Source organism: Coffea arabica, chromosome 1e, assembly GCF_036785885.1.
Source record: "Coffea arabica cultivar ET-39 chromosome 1e, Coffea Arabica ET-39 HiFi, whole genome shotgun sequence".
Classification (NCBI taxonomy): Eukaryota; Viridiplantae; Streptophyta; class Magnoliopsida; order Gentianales; family Rubiaceae; genus Coffea; species Coffea arabica.
Window position 1 is genome coordinate 39,392,258 of NC_092311.1, and position 15,709 is coordinate 39,407,966.

At 34.3% G+C, this 15,709-nt stretch overlaps 1 long non-coding RNA gene across 1 annotated transcript; it reads left to right on the forward strand.

Moving 5' to 3' along the window:
- The first annotated feature begins 3,935 nt into the window (after positions 1-3,935).
- On the forward strand, positions 3,936-5,863 carry LOC140009671 (uncharacterized). The gene is made up of 2 exons (XR_011817174.1): positions 3,936-4,191; positions 4,593-5,863. It is a non-coding gene; the product is annotated as an uncharacterized lncRNA (long non-coding RNA).
- The last annotated feature ends 9,846 nt before the right edge of the window (positions 5,864-15,709 follow it).

A 15,709-nucleotide genomic window follows, 5' to 3' on the forward strand; every position in this document is an offset into this window, starting at 1 on the left:
AAATCATATCAGGGGAGAGGAGATTATTCATCTCCTTCAAGTGGGAAATTGTCAAGGGGTTTCCTGCACCTTGACAATTTCACCCTAGAGCTCTCATTGGAGATTGGGGGCCCAATTTGAGATGGCGCCTTCTTCCTCCTGCATAGTTATCTCCTGATCTATCTTACTACCTTATCTACTTTTCTTTTGTAGCTGCTCCTCATCTTCTGCTTCTTCCATATCCTCATCTCTTATATGTATGTTTCTCTTCCCTTGAATTATCACTTTATTCTCCTGAATTTCCTTCAAAAGCTGCCTATTTTTGTTCAATGTCTGTGGCAGCTTTCTAAATTTCTTCCCTCCTTTGTGATTATTGATCTTTTCCTTTTCCATTTCATCTGTATGGAGGACTTTTTTTTTTCCTCATTCTCCTTACCTATACTCCTCACTTCCTTGTCTGACAATTCAGTCCATTGCAACTCCTTATTCTCTTCCTTCCTTACACTGCTCTCAGAAGATTTTTCACCTCCTTCAAGTGGGAAATTGTCAAGGAGCTCCCTGCACCCTGACAATTCCACACTAGAGCTCTCATTGGGGATTGGGGGCCCAATTTGGGATGGCCCCTTCTCTCTGCTGCATAGTTATCTCCTGATCTATCTTACTACCTCATCTACTTTTCTTTTGTAGCAGCTCCTCATCTTCTGCTTCTTCCATATCCTCATCTCTTATATGTATGTTTCTTTTTCCTTGAATTATCACCTTATTCTCCTGAATTTCCTTCAAAGGCTGCCTATTTTTCTTCAATGTCTGTGGCAGCTTTCTAAATTTCTTTCCTCCTTTATGATTATTGATATTTTCCTTTTCCATTTCATCTGTTTTCATTTATATGAAGGACTCTTTTTTTTCCTTATTCTCCTTAACTATACTTCTTACTTCCTTGTTTGATAATTCAGTCCATTGCAACTCTTTATTCTCTTCCTTCCTTACACTGCTCTCATTTTGTATCTTCCATTCTTGTCTCTCACTCATCTCCGCTGTGTTTTCTCCTTTTTCCAGAATTGGTAGCCTTTCAAAGGCAACCTTGTCCTTTATTGTTCTCTGTTGCTTGTCCATTCCTCCTCTTAGTCCTTTATCTTGATATCTTGCTGTAGTATGCTGTAAGTCCTTCTCGACTTCTGTGTCAGTCACATTTTTTTCATTCTTCTGATTATTGTCCCTCTCCTGACCTTTCCCTTTTTCTACAGTTTTTTTGACCAACTCCCCATTCTTAAACCCCCAGTATTGCCTGTTTGGGTTCCATATGGTATGACTAATTTCCTCCTGTGGTACACTTCTGTTTCCTTGTACTCTCATCCAAGGTCCAAACTGATTTTGGTTTTGTTCTTTGCTTATAGTAACATTTACCTTACAATTTCTCTCACTATGACCAATAACTCCACACTTATAACAAAAGTTTGGGCATTTTTCATATCTGAAGCTTGCCCATTTAGTATTTTCAAGCATTTGCACTGCGGTCTCTCTCAGCAAAGGCTGGCTTATATCAGCTATTACCAGTAACTTCAAGTGTTTTCCCTCTTTGCCTCCTGTTTGAGGAATTATAACGTCCCTAACTTCATCAAGCACTGCTCCTATCTTTCTGCCTGTAGACTTTGAAATCCATTGAAGAGGGAGATTCCACACTTGAACCCATAATGGAGCTAGATTAAATGCTTCTTCATCATCTTCTATTCCTTCGTACCATTCTCTCAACACCAACATCTGATTGTCCATTATCCAGGGTCCTCCTTCCAGGATTTTTTCTTTGTCTCCTCTATCTAGAGCTAAGAACTGGAATATATTTGGTCAAAGTTCTAAAACTCTCAAATCATTTGGGAAGTTCCAAGCTGAGGTGACAAAATTTTTTACCCTTGTGTAGTTTATAACCTTTTCCCCTTGAATCTTCCTAACAATACTTCCCTGACATTCCAGTATTCCTGGATCCACATCACCCAGATCCAGTTTCGTTTTACCCCTTTCCTTACTGGATAGTGCAAACTTTTGCATTATTTCCCAAGTTCCTCAGCCATACTAATACTAATGATCTAATAGCTAAATATCAGACCTCTACAAACGAACAACTCTCTAATCCTCCCAAGAGTAAGTTCGACTAAGAAGCAGTCTTAACTCCTAAGAGTTTTCTAAAGCAACACAAGTCAAGAAAGTCTAAGTAGAACCAGAGCATAAAACGACAACCTAATGAATGTTAAAGAAGGAAGGTAGAGAAAAGCAAGTTAAAATAAAAGCTTTATAGCAGTAAACTACCTGTCTTTAGTCGATCAGAGCATTTGGGTCTTCCTCTGTGGTTATTCAGGTTTACCTCATCTACTCCTTTTCCTGTTTGTTTATCCTTTGTTGTCAGTGGCTCGCTATCACTTTTGCTGCTATTTCTTTTACCTAAGGAAGTTTACTACGGTAACTAAAGCATTGCATTTATGCTGATTCCATTAAGGAGGACAACAATGTAGATTGTTTCTTCACTTTTGTTGAATTTTTTGTTGAGTTTTGGGTTGGGATAGGTTCAAAAGTTTGTGGCTTCCACAAAGGGGGGAAAGCTCTTATCCCAAGAGAGAGAGAGAGAGAAAAGCCTCTACTAGTGAGAGGATCGTGTACCAAAAGATACATTCTTTTCTTTGTTTCTTCTTTTGAGTTTGGTTTGCCTTTACACAGAGTATTTTGCTAGACTAACTTTAAAAGGGTCCAAAATTCTACTAGTGGTTGTCATTGTAATGATAGATATGGTCGCCGACATGTAAAGATGAATGTGAATGAGGAATGAATCTGAAGCATTTATTTGTCTTTCCATTCTTTTCCCTTTTTGTTGGAAATTATTGAAAGAGAATTTAATTATTTTCTGTGTTCTGTTCCAAAACATTTCTTGGAAATACATGTTGTGTTGCTGAACAGGTAGATATTTGCCATTCATGATCTCAATTAAATTGCCAAAAAGAGAGTTCCAAGAGCAAGGATACATTTTGGGCTTGCCTATGTCCTTTTTTCATCGTATAATGCTGAACAGTAGATGCTTTTCTTGCCTGCTTCGATTTGATCTGGTTACATTTTGTTTGCGGAGAGTTCACCAAGAATTGTAATGCATAGATGTCGTAGTTGTTCTTTATAAAGCATGCTGGCAAGTGCATCAGCTTCAACATGAAAATTCGCTCATAACATGATACTATATGGAGCTGCCCTACATTTTGATGTGTAAGGTTTTAAAAGAACCAATCAGCAGGCTTTTTCCTCATGTCATCACTTCTAGTTTGAAACTGACATGTTAACCCTAGTACTATTAGCAAATAAGTATTCAAATTGTCTTATTCGAAAGTTTCAAATTTATATTCCATTAAGCTGTTCTTATGCACAATAAACATCATATTCTGTGCTTCTTTAATATGACTAAGATGCCAACAAACAAAACAAGAAGAACTAACAGCGTGACTTTCAAGAAAAATGAAATTGCACTTGACATCTGTAGAAATAAGGGTGCATTAAAAATCTGATTGCAAATTGAATCAGGAATAGAAGAGGTGATTAAACCAACAATTGTGTATCCGCAGACTAAGTGATAGTAAGGGGTGCATTGAATCTGTTTTGACCATTTGCTGCTCTGGTGCTTGTTTAAATGAGGATAGATCTTCTGTTTGATCTAGTTTTAATGATTTGATATTAATTAAGCATTCTTTGACCTATGTTTATGTGCCTATTGTTAGTAACATACCATAAGAGTAGATTATACGTATTTTTTTTTATCATTTCTTATTGACAAATTTTGTTGGACTTTTGGGCTAAGAAAGTAGAAGGGGTAAATATCATGTTTCAAAGGTGTCCGGTGTTTTGTCACCATCCAAGGCCCAAAGTAGTCTTAAAAATGCAAATGTACGGGGTCCAAGTTTGGATATGGATCTTAGTGTTTTTTTTTTTTAATCATGGCTTATGGTTACAACTATTGGATTTCGTCTATGGTAGATCCTTATCCCTGAAATGAGAAAACCCTTTTATTCATTTTAAGCTCGTAATGCCAATCTATCTATCTACTTTCTCATTTCAACCAGCAATTGCTGCCATTCCTCCACTTTCCAATTGCTCTCTAAAATTCATCACTCGTCTGAACTCAAACAAGGTATCAGGCATTCAGGTTTATCTTTCTGTCTCGCTCTCTCTGACGCGCACATACAGGTATTTGCCCATGTGAAATACTGTCTTACCTTTTGAGTCCTCCAAAGAGATGAGTTTGAACACGTCTAGAACCATTATAAACCCTATAATCCTAAATTTGTATACTATTGTATAGAAAAGTATGAGCATGTCAAAAAATTCATTGGATCTATTAGCATGCCAAAGATTTAAGATATAAAATATCAATATACTTATGTGAATAGGTGGTATATGCATGAACCAAATTAAATTGGGTTTTTTTTTGTCTATTTAAGGTCATAGTTATATTGTAGAAATCACAAGGAATGTTTTGGTATAAATTTTATGAATTTTGGTGAAGATTTTAGTGATGTTTAAAAATAAAACCGTGGCTACATTTTACCATTTTGACCCCTTTTCGTGCATTTTTGTGAAAAACCAAGCCCGAAAAAGGACTCTATGCAAAAAATCGAGTGGGGAAGTGTATTTTGATGAGTTTTTATGACCGAAGAGATCGCCGGCGATCGGTGACGGCGGCAACGGTGTTTGCCATGGACGTCGGCAACCTGAACTTCAGTCCACCTGAGAAGAAGAAGAAGAAGAAGAAGAAGAGGGAAGAAGGAAAAGAGAGAGAGAGAGAGAAAGAAAAAGGAAAAAAAAAGAAAAAAAACATTGGGCTGGATTTTTTTTTATTAAATTTTTGGTGGGATTGCATTTTTTTTCTCTTTGGGCTTGTGGTTCGCCTTTTGGAACCAAAAATTTCCATTCTATTTAAGTTTTCATTATTCTTTGGGCTTGCTTGGTTTTTTTCATGAATTTGCCTGCATTTTTGTTTTGGTCTTGAATAGTCCGCCCCAAGTCCTAAGATGATGGCCCAATTTTGTTTCTAGATTCTGGCCCAAAATTATACTGTTTATATTCAGTCTAAAATGGAAACTAGATTTTGCAATTAGTCTCCCAATCTTTTGAGTAATTTTACTATGGCCTAAAGAATTTTAATTGCTTTCATTTAGGCCTATAATTTAATTACATTTTGGTCCACAAACTTTATCTTCATTTAATTTTGACCCATAATGTTTTAAAAAATTATTATTTGACCCTAAAAACTTTCTAATTTTTACAATTTAGTCCCTAATAGTTTTTGATTTTTCAATTATAATTATTTCCTTCCTTTAGTTGTTAATTGTGCTTCTCTTGCATGCATTTAAATTGTAAATTTTGAGTGTTTTGAGTTTGTTTACATTTTTTAATATAATAATGTGAATCTAGTACTTATTATCTTTAATTTTAAGTGAATTGGTACCATAATCCTTTTGTTAATTTTGAGTATAGATAGGGTGACTTTACCTCATTTAGTCACCATTTCAAAAGGGAGGTACCCTTATTGCCCTTAATTTTGATTATATGTTCTTATCTGCTCCTACATACTCCTATATGTTGATATGTTTTTACATGATTTTTGTTATTTATTTAATTCAAATGCTTATTCAATTTTTTTAATGTTTGTTTAGTTAATTTTGTAATTATTTGGGAGGTGCTTAAATACCTCAAGATGTAATAGATAGGTAATAATTTTATTTATTTTTACAAAAATTATAATTAGATAGACAAATGTAATAGATAGGATAGATTGATTTATTTTATTATATTTTCTCCCATTTTACATTGTAGTTTGGTCTCAGCTGTAATAGATAGGTTTTGTGTGTTTATGTGACTTATGTGTTTATATGCTTTATTCACTTTTTTTTTTAGAATTTTTGCATCTAGATATTATACTTATGTATTTTGTGCTATGTGCTTTTACATGTTTATTTGTTTTAATTCATGTTTTATTTGTTTTATTATGTATTATGAATGCATGATGTCACCATACTAGTCCTAACGCGAGTTGTGGCTTCTCCCTGGACTTTCCTGCTAATCCAATGCTAATGAGAATTTCTAAAATGGAGTTAGTCCAACGTTAGGCCCTAAATTGTCTACACGTTAGATTCATCCCTTGTGTGTCATTCATTGCATTTTCATGCATATTTCTTATTTTAGGCCATTTTTCAAATTTGCATGATATTTTTTCTTATATTATTCCCTTACCCTCTATATGTGTGAACCATATCATTTAGATTCACATTTTATTTAGAAAATTAGAAGAAATAAGCTAGTTCATCTGTTTGTTTACATTAGAGGGTCACATTTTGAATATGAAAAATGGGTGATTTAATATCCCATTAACCCTTTTATAAGAAAATGGGTAAACTATAAAAAAAACCCCTGTGGTAAACCTAATATACAGAAAAGCCCCCCATAGTTTCAAAATATACAACATGACATTCTGTACTTTGAACTAAATTGTAAAGGTGACGGAATCCGTTAAACTTAATCGAAATGACTTATTGAAACCTAAAAAAATTTTTTTATACCTAATTTAAAACAAATATACCTATTCTACCCCTTAACCCTCAATTCTCTCTATCTAGAGAATTAAACAAATGATTTTTTTGAACTGTCTTTTGCTTAATTATATCAGGGCATTCTGGTCATTTCATCTATTTTCGTTAAGTTTAATGGATTTCGTTACCTTTATAATTTAGTTTAAAGTACGGGGTGTCGTGTTGTATATTTTAAAACCACGGGGGACTTTTCTATATGTTAGGTTTATCACAGGGGATTTTTTTTTGTTTTTTACCCTAAGAAAATTGTGTCAAGAGTTTTTGTCTTTCGTACTGATTATGTTGCATCCCAATCTTTTGTTCATGTATAATTCTATATATACATTATAAATCTTATTTCTTTTGAGTCCCATTTTTGCATACTCGTGACCTCTTAAAGGAATTATTTTGGATTTCACAATTAATACGATTAGTACCAATTAAACCTTGAATGGACATTTTGCCCCTTTCGGTATCTTTTTTAAGTTTAGATTTGCATCTATATATGAAACGTCCGAACGTAATAAATTTAAGAGTTAATTAGGAAAATCTTGACTAAATCTCGCAACTAATTTAGACTAGGTTGAAAGGATGCCTTAGATTTGAACCAATTGAAACTTTGTCTTTCCTTTCTTAATCGTGATTTTCAAAATCATTTTCTCTTATTTTCAAAGACCTGAAATTGTCAAAAAGGATTTTATTTTATTAAAAACATTTTTGGGTGACTTGGTACACCTAAACTCTATATCAAGTGGTGACTCCTATTCTCTTAAAAACTCTTTTTAAACTAAAATTTGGGTCCAAACTATCACATTCTTAAAATTCATTTAAGGCCTTTTTTGCACTTATATTTTTAAATGAAAAAAATACATCTTTTTGTAAATAAACCCTTTCATCGTGGAAAATGGGGCGCGACAAGTTTTTTTTTGCATCATGGCTTATGGTTACAACTATGGGATTTCGTTTGTGGTAGATCCTTATCCCCGAAATGAGAATATCCTTTTATTCATTTTAAGCTCGTAATGCAAATCTATCCATCTACTTTCTCATTTCAACCGGCAGTTGCTGCCATTCCTCCACTTTCCAATTGCTATCCGAAATCCATCACTCGTCTGAACCCAAAAGAAGGTATCAGACATTCAGGTTTATCTTTCTGTCTTGCTCTCTCTGATGCGCACACATAGATATTCGCCCATGTGAACTACTGTCCTCCTCTTGAGTACGAGTTTGGACAGATCTAAAACCATTATAAACCCTATAATCCCAAATCTGTATATTCTTTACAGAAAAGTATGAGCATGTCAAAAAATTCATTGGATGTTTTAGCATGCCAAAGATTTAAGATATAAAATATCAATATACTTATGTAACTAGGTGGTATATGCATGAACTTGAAAGGGACTATAAGTTGCTAACCAAAATCCCAATTCATTACCGGCGGATACTATGAGCTTCTATTGTACGTGACAGTGTTCTGCACAGGAGCTTAATTATGATGCATCCAGTGCTACTACCTCAAATTCTTTAAGGATAAGATCTTTTGTTGTTAGATTCAAAAAAAAAAAAAAAAGAAAAAGAAAAGATCTTTTGTTGTTACTTTCAGAATTGAAATTATGTTCAACATTTCTGATAGGTAAGTTTATTGTTCTACAGTAGGTCCTGTTGAATATGACAATACAGAGTCGCATCAGCAAGCTGCTCAGTATCCTCGCGCAAATAAGTTAAAAAGCATGCAGGAAATTTATGCTAAAACAAACCCCATATGTCAACATTTTCAGCCTGGCTAGATGTCAGAAAGCAGAGGTGAACCCAAGGAAAGAACAGATGTTGTTGATAATGGTATATTTTTCACTCCGCTGTACTTAGAATTTTGATTTTGTTAATTGTTAATATTCCAACTAAAAAGATCTGTTTCTTCTATTCTTCTATGACAAGGGATTACAAGTCTCTTTTTGGTTCACCTTGTTGGTCTTACAGATACCATATTGACTGCATTCTAAGATATTTTCTGAAATCTAAACAGAAAATCCGAGTAAGGAGAGGTAGAGGTAAAAAGATTTAAAGATGACAGAGACATTTCTGTAATGAACGAAGAATCACTTGATCATAATGATTTGTGTATAGAGAATAGGAAAGAAACAAATACAAAATAAATTAACTATCGATTTCTATTATTTCAATGCCGTGAGAACATATGATTTCAAGCTCATTTAAAATCATCTTAATGGAATTGAAGGAGTGAATTCATATGATAGCCTCCCTCAATCACAATTTCCTTTTGTAAAGTTTACTTGGTTGCCTTTTTGTAAAGTGTTGATATTAAAGTATGATCTGCTGATAATTGATAACAGTAGTTGGCATAAAAAGTCAATTGCAAATTGTCTTGGATGGAAGAGAAACAAACCACAGTAATTCGTGTATTTTGTCAATGGTGGAGATCATGAAGAAGGTGTGACCTCCAGACACCCAAGAAAGAACCAAACCAAGTCACGTCGCCATTCAACGAGAAGTAGAAAAAGCAACTTTAAATTAGTTATACCTAACTCGCCCAACTTTAAATTGGATTGATTTTAGGTTGAGTCATATTGAGTCATCTCAAATCCATGAACCATCATATTAATTAATACCTTTGGATACGTAAATTTTCTTACATACATTTTAACACACAAAAAGATTTTTTCACACACATAAACATATTTTCACATACATAAATATATTTTTACACACTAACACACTTTCACACACACAAACACACACTCACTTCTTAAGCTCCTTGGAAACACATCATAAATAGAATAATATTTTATATTGCTTGTATTGTGAATTTTAGATAATAAATTTTACATTTAAATAGATTAGCTAAAAAATTTGTTTACTTTATACTTTTTAATACTACTAATTGATTGAAACTTATTTAACACTTTTACTATTCATATTTGCCTTATTGTAAGTTGTAATATTCTGTGTATTTAAATTATTGAATGCTAGATTATATTATGCTTGAAAATGTAATTAAGAGACATATAATTTATTGAATTATAATATTGATCAGGAATTATTAACAATGAAATAAAACAAGTTAGAGAAAAGTAAAAGAATGCAATTAGACCAAATTTAAAACTCTATTCTATATACATGAAATATTAACAAACAGAAACAAATAGCAACCTGAGAACAATAACCAAAAAAGAAAAGAAAAAAAGGGAGAAAAACAACATACTCTTAAAAGGCATAATAAATCATTATAAAAGTTGAGCAAGTTTAACTACTGTTGTAAAAGTAAAATAAGCATAAGTTTTTTTTTTCTTAAATAAAAATTAAAAAAATTGATTGAAAACATATATATGAGAATTGTGAATACAAATTGGTCAATAAATTGTTAACACATCTCGAAATGCAAGTGGTTGGGAATATGTCTATTGAACCTTGTATTTATTGTTTTAAACAAGTTGGGTATTGGGAGTCGAAATAAAAAATTCAACCCGCCCAATGAATAAGTTGTTGGAGTGTATGCCCTAAAACAATGTATTTTTTTTATTTTATGCATTCCTTATTATATGTTTTGTATTTTAATAACTTCTTATTTGTCTGTTAAATATTAGTTATAACCGATAAAGTCCTTAGAATATTTACTGATGTGATGGTAGTCACAAGAGTTGGTGACCATGAGATATCAATCGCATTTATAGTAATATTCTTAGAATTCCCTAGTTATAGTACTAATGAAATAGGACATCTTTAGTACGGTAAAACTAGTACACAGTTAGCCTCTGATTAAGGTAATTAGTGGTTGTTCTCATCAACCATGGTATAAAGATATCTAGGCTAATGTGTAGATGATTTGAAGAGTTCAAATGCATTGGAGTGATCCGTTTAGAGATCCCGTTGGGATATCTATCTAGTGCCAATGGTGTATCTCTAGTGAAAAATTGTGTAAGTGATCCTACGACTTGAGATCACCATAGTATCTTGAGTGTGAATCACTACATTTGGACTCTAATTACTTGTTACTCTTCATGAGTACCTTAAAGTGTAGAAGTTGGATGTAGTGTGAAGCACGTAAAGAAAATGGGTGATCAAGATAGAATTTACCACTGTGATAGAAGGAGTTGATATCCGGATGGCCACTAGTAGAAAATTAACCCTAAAGTCGACTATTAGATAAATTGAAGAATGTCTTCAATTTAACCTAATTCAGGGTAAATTTCGGGAACTAGAAAAACTTAATTAGTCATAAGGGAATTGGCACTTATTCCTCATTCCTGACTAATTGGATATCTTTGGTAAAAGGATAATAATTATACGGTAATTTTTCACGGAAAGGTTAGGTCAAATTCCCTTGACTAATTCCGAGGAATTGGGCAATCGTGATGTGTTGCTAGACACCGCTCATGGTCTAGAATTATGGATTGATGTTTTATTATAAGTTATGATAAAATAAAGTCGTTTATTTTATCTAATTATTAAACCATAATTATTACCAATTTATTCGGGACCTACTGGGTCACACGCAATAGAGATTTAATCATGGATTAAAACTATGTAAATTATCGGGGTTTAATTTTAAAAGAAAATAAATCCCAGGCCTATTTGAGTAGATAAGAGTGAACGACTATCTCTTATCTGTCAGATAACTGATAGATAGAGTCATGTGTGATGAGAAGTCTTATCGTTTGATTTTGAATCAGACAGCAAGACTCATCATTCTATCTTATTATCTCTTTCTCTCCTTTTAACTCCTAAGGGAGAGATAGAGGATGGGCTTTGAGGGTGAAGGTAACCAAAAAGGCAAAAGGGAGAGTCTGTGAGCGTCACATACTTCGAATAAGAGCAAGAAGGGCTAGCAACTTTTTCTTGCTCTTCAATACATAGTTCGTGAGACGACCCAGGGTTGCTCTAGCGTGGATATCAGTAGAGGCAGGACGGCTGGACTGCTCAAGGGCTGACCATCCTCAACAACACTACAGGGAGACGCTGCAAGGATTAAGGTAATCCTATAACCCTCCTTTTAATGCATCATACGTAAAATCTAGGGTGATTCCTGGATAGTTTTAGGGAAAAATTTTTATTTTTCCGTTGCATAGTGTCCCTAAAACCTAACAGTGGTATCAGAGCCATCCCTAAGAATTTTACGTATGATTTTAGGCAATTTTGGATTCATGGATTAATATTGCTAATTGGATTTAATTGAATATGCGGAATTATGGGAGAATTATTATTATTTTTTTGGTTTTTCAAAACAAAAAAAAAGGGGTTTTCTTACGAAGCTTTTGAAGCTATGTACGTCTTCTCTTATGGAAGCTCAGATGGAGCTGTTGTTGGATCGTAGGCGCTTGTTTTTTTTTTCTTTCCGTGGATTTGCTTCACCTGTGGATTTGAGTTGATCATTTGCAAAAGTTGCAGGATGATCATTGAGAAAGAAAAAAAAAATGAGTGCTGCGATATCGCGGCTGCAAGTTGCTCTCACCGGCCGTTGCTGCCAAATGAGCCATGGTAGCTCACCTTGGTGATGGAGGGAGGTTAAACCCCTCTTGGAAGCTGCTGGGTAGAGGAGCTATGAGCTCTGTGGGTTAAAATAGCAGCGGTCAACATCCGCAAGAAAAATTGCAGCATGGTGTAGCAACCGTGAAGTTGCGTCCTGTGACCACCTGGTGATGCCGCTGGGAGTTGCTGCCATTGATGGTCAATGGAGACCTCAGTGGTGGTGACTAAAGCAATGGTGGCCTGTGGTGGTTGCCGGTGCTGCTGGATAATGAAGTGCAGCAACAAGACAGGCGCAGCGGAAGCATGGTGTTGCAGTCGAGTGGTTGCTTCCAGTGATCACCTGGTGGCTGCCGCTAGGAGTTGCTGCCATTGGTGGTCAGTAGTGACCTCAGCGGTGGTGGCTTAGGCGGTGGTGGCCAGTGGTGGTTGCCGGAAGTGCTAGAAAACAAAAGCAGTAGTGTTTTAAGTAACTGGCTCTTTTGAGAATTTTGAAGTTTTTGAATTAATTTTTTTAATTGTTAAAAATGTGTTATGGGATCTATTATTCATATTTATTAGGTTGGGAATTGATTCACAATTAATTTGATTAATTGAAATTATTTTCCCAATTATTTTCCTAATTTAGTTAGGAATAAGAATGACCTAATAAAAATTAATTTTACCAAAATTTCTTGCATATAAACGGACCCAAAATTTGTTTGGGAGCTTAGGAGTTAAATCCAATTAATCCATGAATTGAGATTGCTTGTTTACATGCTTTTCTTTTATTTAAAGTTGTTTAAATTGTGAGAATGCACGGTGGATGGTTGTGGATACAGTACGCAATATGATTGTGGTTTTCTTGAATGGTTATGATTATTCTTGATTTGAATGGTTGTAATTATTTTAAAATAGGGCATGCGTGTCCTGCCTTTCTTATTTTCTAATTGTAATTTCTTTCCTCGTCTAATATCCCTCCGAATGTATTTCGGGGTTTCTTCTATACTATTTGTAATGTGCAATAGATGGAAATAGATGATAGGAATTTGTATAATTAGTATAGAAATTGTAATTTTTGAAAAGCAGAAAGGAGGCATATGACGACGAAGGGGTTCATCTCGTATTTAGAGACCTTAGTAAATTGTTAATTTCCCTAGTGGCCGGGGAAATTAGTTTAGGAATATCCACAACCATCCACGATTTAAATTCATGCTTATATGTTTTGAAATGGTTATATGCATGTTTATTGATGAGACCAGACGAGCAATTTTTTCAAATTTTAATTATAAAATATTTTGGAAAAAGGAGACAAATCCCTCAACTGCAATATTAAATCAATGAAATACCTTCCATCATTATAGTTTAAAACTAGAGTAGTTATTAAGTGCTAGCTTGTTGGGATTCACCCAAAGCTGCCTTACTTACTACGTGTTTTTGCAATGAGAAATGTTCTCAAAGAATGATGGGTTTGATTTAACTAAAATTATGATTTGTTGGGATTCACTCAAAATCATTAATTTTAGAGTTAAGTGTTAGGTTGGTTCTTATAGATTTAAAGTCAAGAGTTGACGCCCAACTGATCTAGGAATTACAAATAAGTTGTAATTGGTGAAGTACCTACCTTTCATAATTATTTTCGATTTGTTGGGATACATTCAAGATCGAAATAAATTAAGATGGGATCCTAGCCACTATGGAATTTTAAAAAATTTCTGAATCAATTTAAAAGGGTAATTGATTTGAGAAATATAGTGGAAATAAAATCATAATTTTTGAAGTTTTTATGATTTTATTAAACAAAACATTTTTCTAACAAATTCTATCTTTTCATTTTGTTGTAGAATGAGTAACAATTTGAGCCTTCGTACCATTCTCACTGATTGCAAACTTAACGACACAAACTTTCTCGATTGGCATCGCAATGTCCTACTCGTTCTCACTCATGAAAAATTGAATATGTACTTGATGGGCCTATGCCCCAGGAACCTGAACCAAATGCTCCTGCTGCTGCTCGAAATGCTTATAAGAAACATAAGGATGATAATAGGGAAGCTTCATGTATCATGGTAGCTTCCATGACTCCTCAGCTTCAGCAGCAGCACATGAACATGGGGGCGTATGATATTGTACAACACCTGAGAGAGTTGTTTGAACAACAATGAAGGACGGTTAGATATGATACCTCCAAAGAATTGTTCAGGTGCAAGATGGCAGAGGGAGCACATGTTGCTCCGCATGTCTTAAAAATAATTGGGCTAATTGAAAAATTGGTCGAATTAGGCTTTAAGATGGATTAGGAGCTGAATGTTGATTTCGTGCTCCAATCTCTGCCAGATTCTTTCTCACAGTTTGTTATGAACTATCAGATGAATAATCTGCAGCACACTTTGCCTCAATTGTTGAATGTGCTGAAAACTGTTGAGAAAGAAATCAAAAAGGGGAAAGGCTCTACTGGTGTGCTTGTCGTTACTTCCTCTAAGAAGAGGAAGAGACAAGAAAAGGGATTTAAGAAATCCAAAAACAAGCCCACCCAAAAGCCAAAAAAGGCAAAGACGGACCAGTACAAAGCAACCTGTTTCCAATGTAATCAAACTGGACATTGGAAAAGAAACTGCAAGTCATACTTGGAGAGCCTGAAGCAAAAGAAGCTTGCTGAAACTTCATCATCAGGTACATTTATGATTGAGATTAATGTGTCTACTTCTAAATCAGACTCTTGGGTATTGGATACCGGATGTGATTCTCACATTTGCACATCTATGCAGGGTCTAAGGGATAGTAGAAAGTTGGGGAAAGGAGAAGTCACCTTACGTGTGGGCAATAGAGCAAAAGTTGCTGCTTTAACTGTTGGGAATTATTATATCACTTTACCCAGTGAATTGATTTTAGAATTATTAAATTGTTATTGTGTTCCGGCACTTACTACAAACATCATTTCTATTTCCTGTTTGGATTTAAATGGGTTTCGGATAACCCAGGAGAATGAATGTTGTTTTTTTTCTAAAAATGGTGTGTTTTATGATTCTGGAAGTTGGAATAACGGTTTATATTTTCTAGATCTTGATCATCAAATTCTCAATGTGAGTGGAAAAGGTATGGGAAAAAATAAACTAAATAAAACCTACCTCTGGCACTGTAAGTTTGGTCATGTAAATGAAAAACGCATCTCCTAGTTATACCAACATGGATACTTGGAATCATTTGATTATGAATCATATGATACATACGAAGCTTGTTTACTTGGCAAAATGACCAAAATTCCCTTTAATAGAAAAGGGGAACGAGCCAGTGATTTATTTGGTCTAGTACATACTGATGTATGCGGACCAATGTCGATTACTGCTAGAGGTGATTTTTCATACTTCATCACCTTCACAGATGACCATTCGAGATATGGTTACATGTATTTAATGAAATACAAATCTAAATCATTTGAAAAGTTTAAAGAATTCATGAATGAAGTAGAAAAACAAACCAATAAAAGTATTAAGGTACTACGATCTGATCGTGGTGGAGAATACTTAAATGACGAGTTTGGAGTTTATTTAAAGGATAATGGAATAGTTCCACAATGGACTCATCCAGGCACACCACAGTTAAATGGTGTATCTGAAAGGAGAAACCGAACCTTATTGGACATGGTTCGTTCTATGATGAGCCACTCAAGTGCCCCA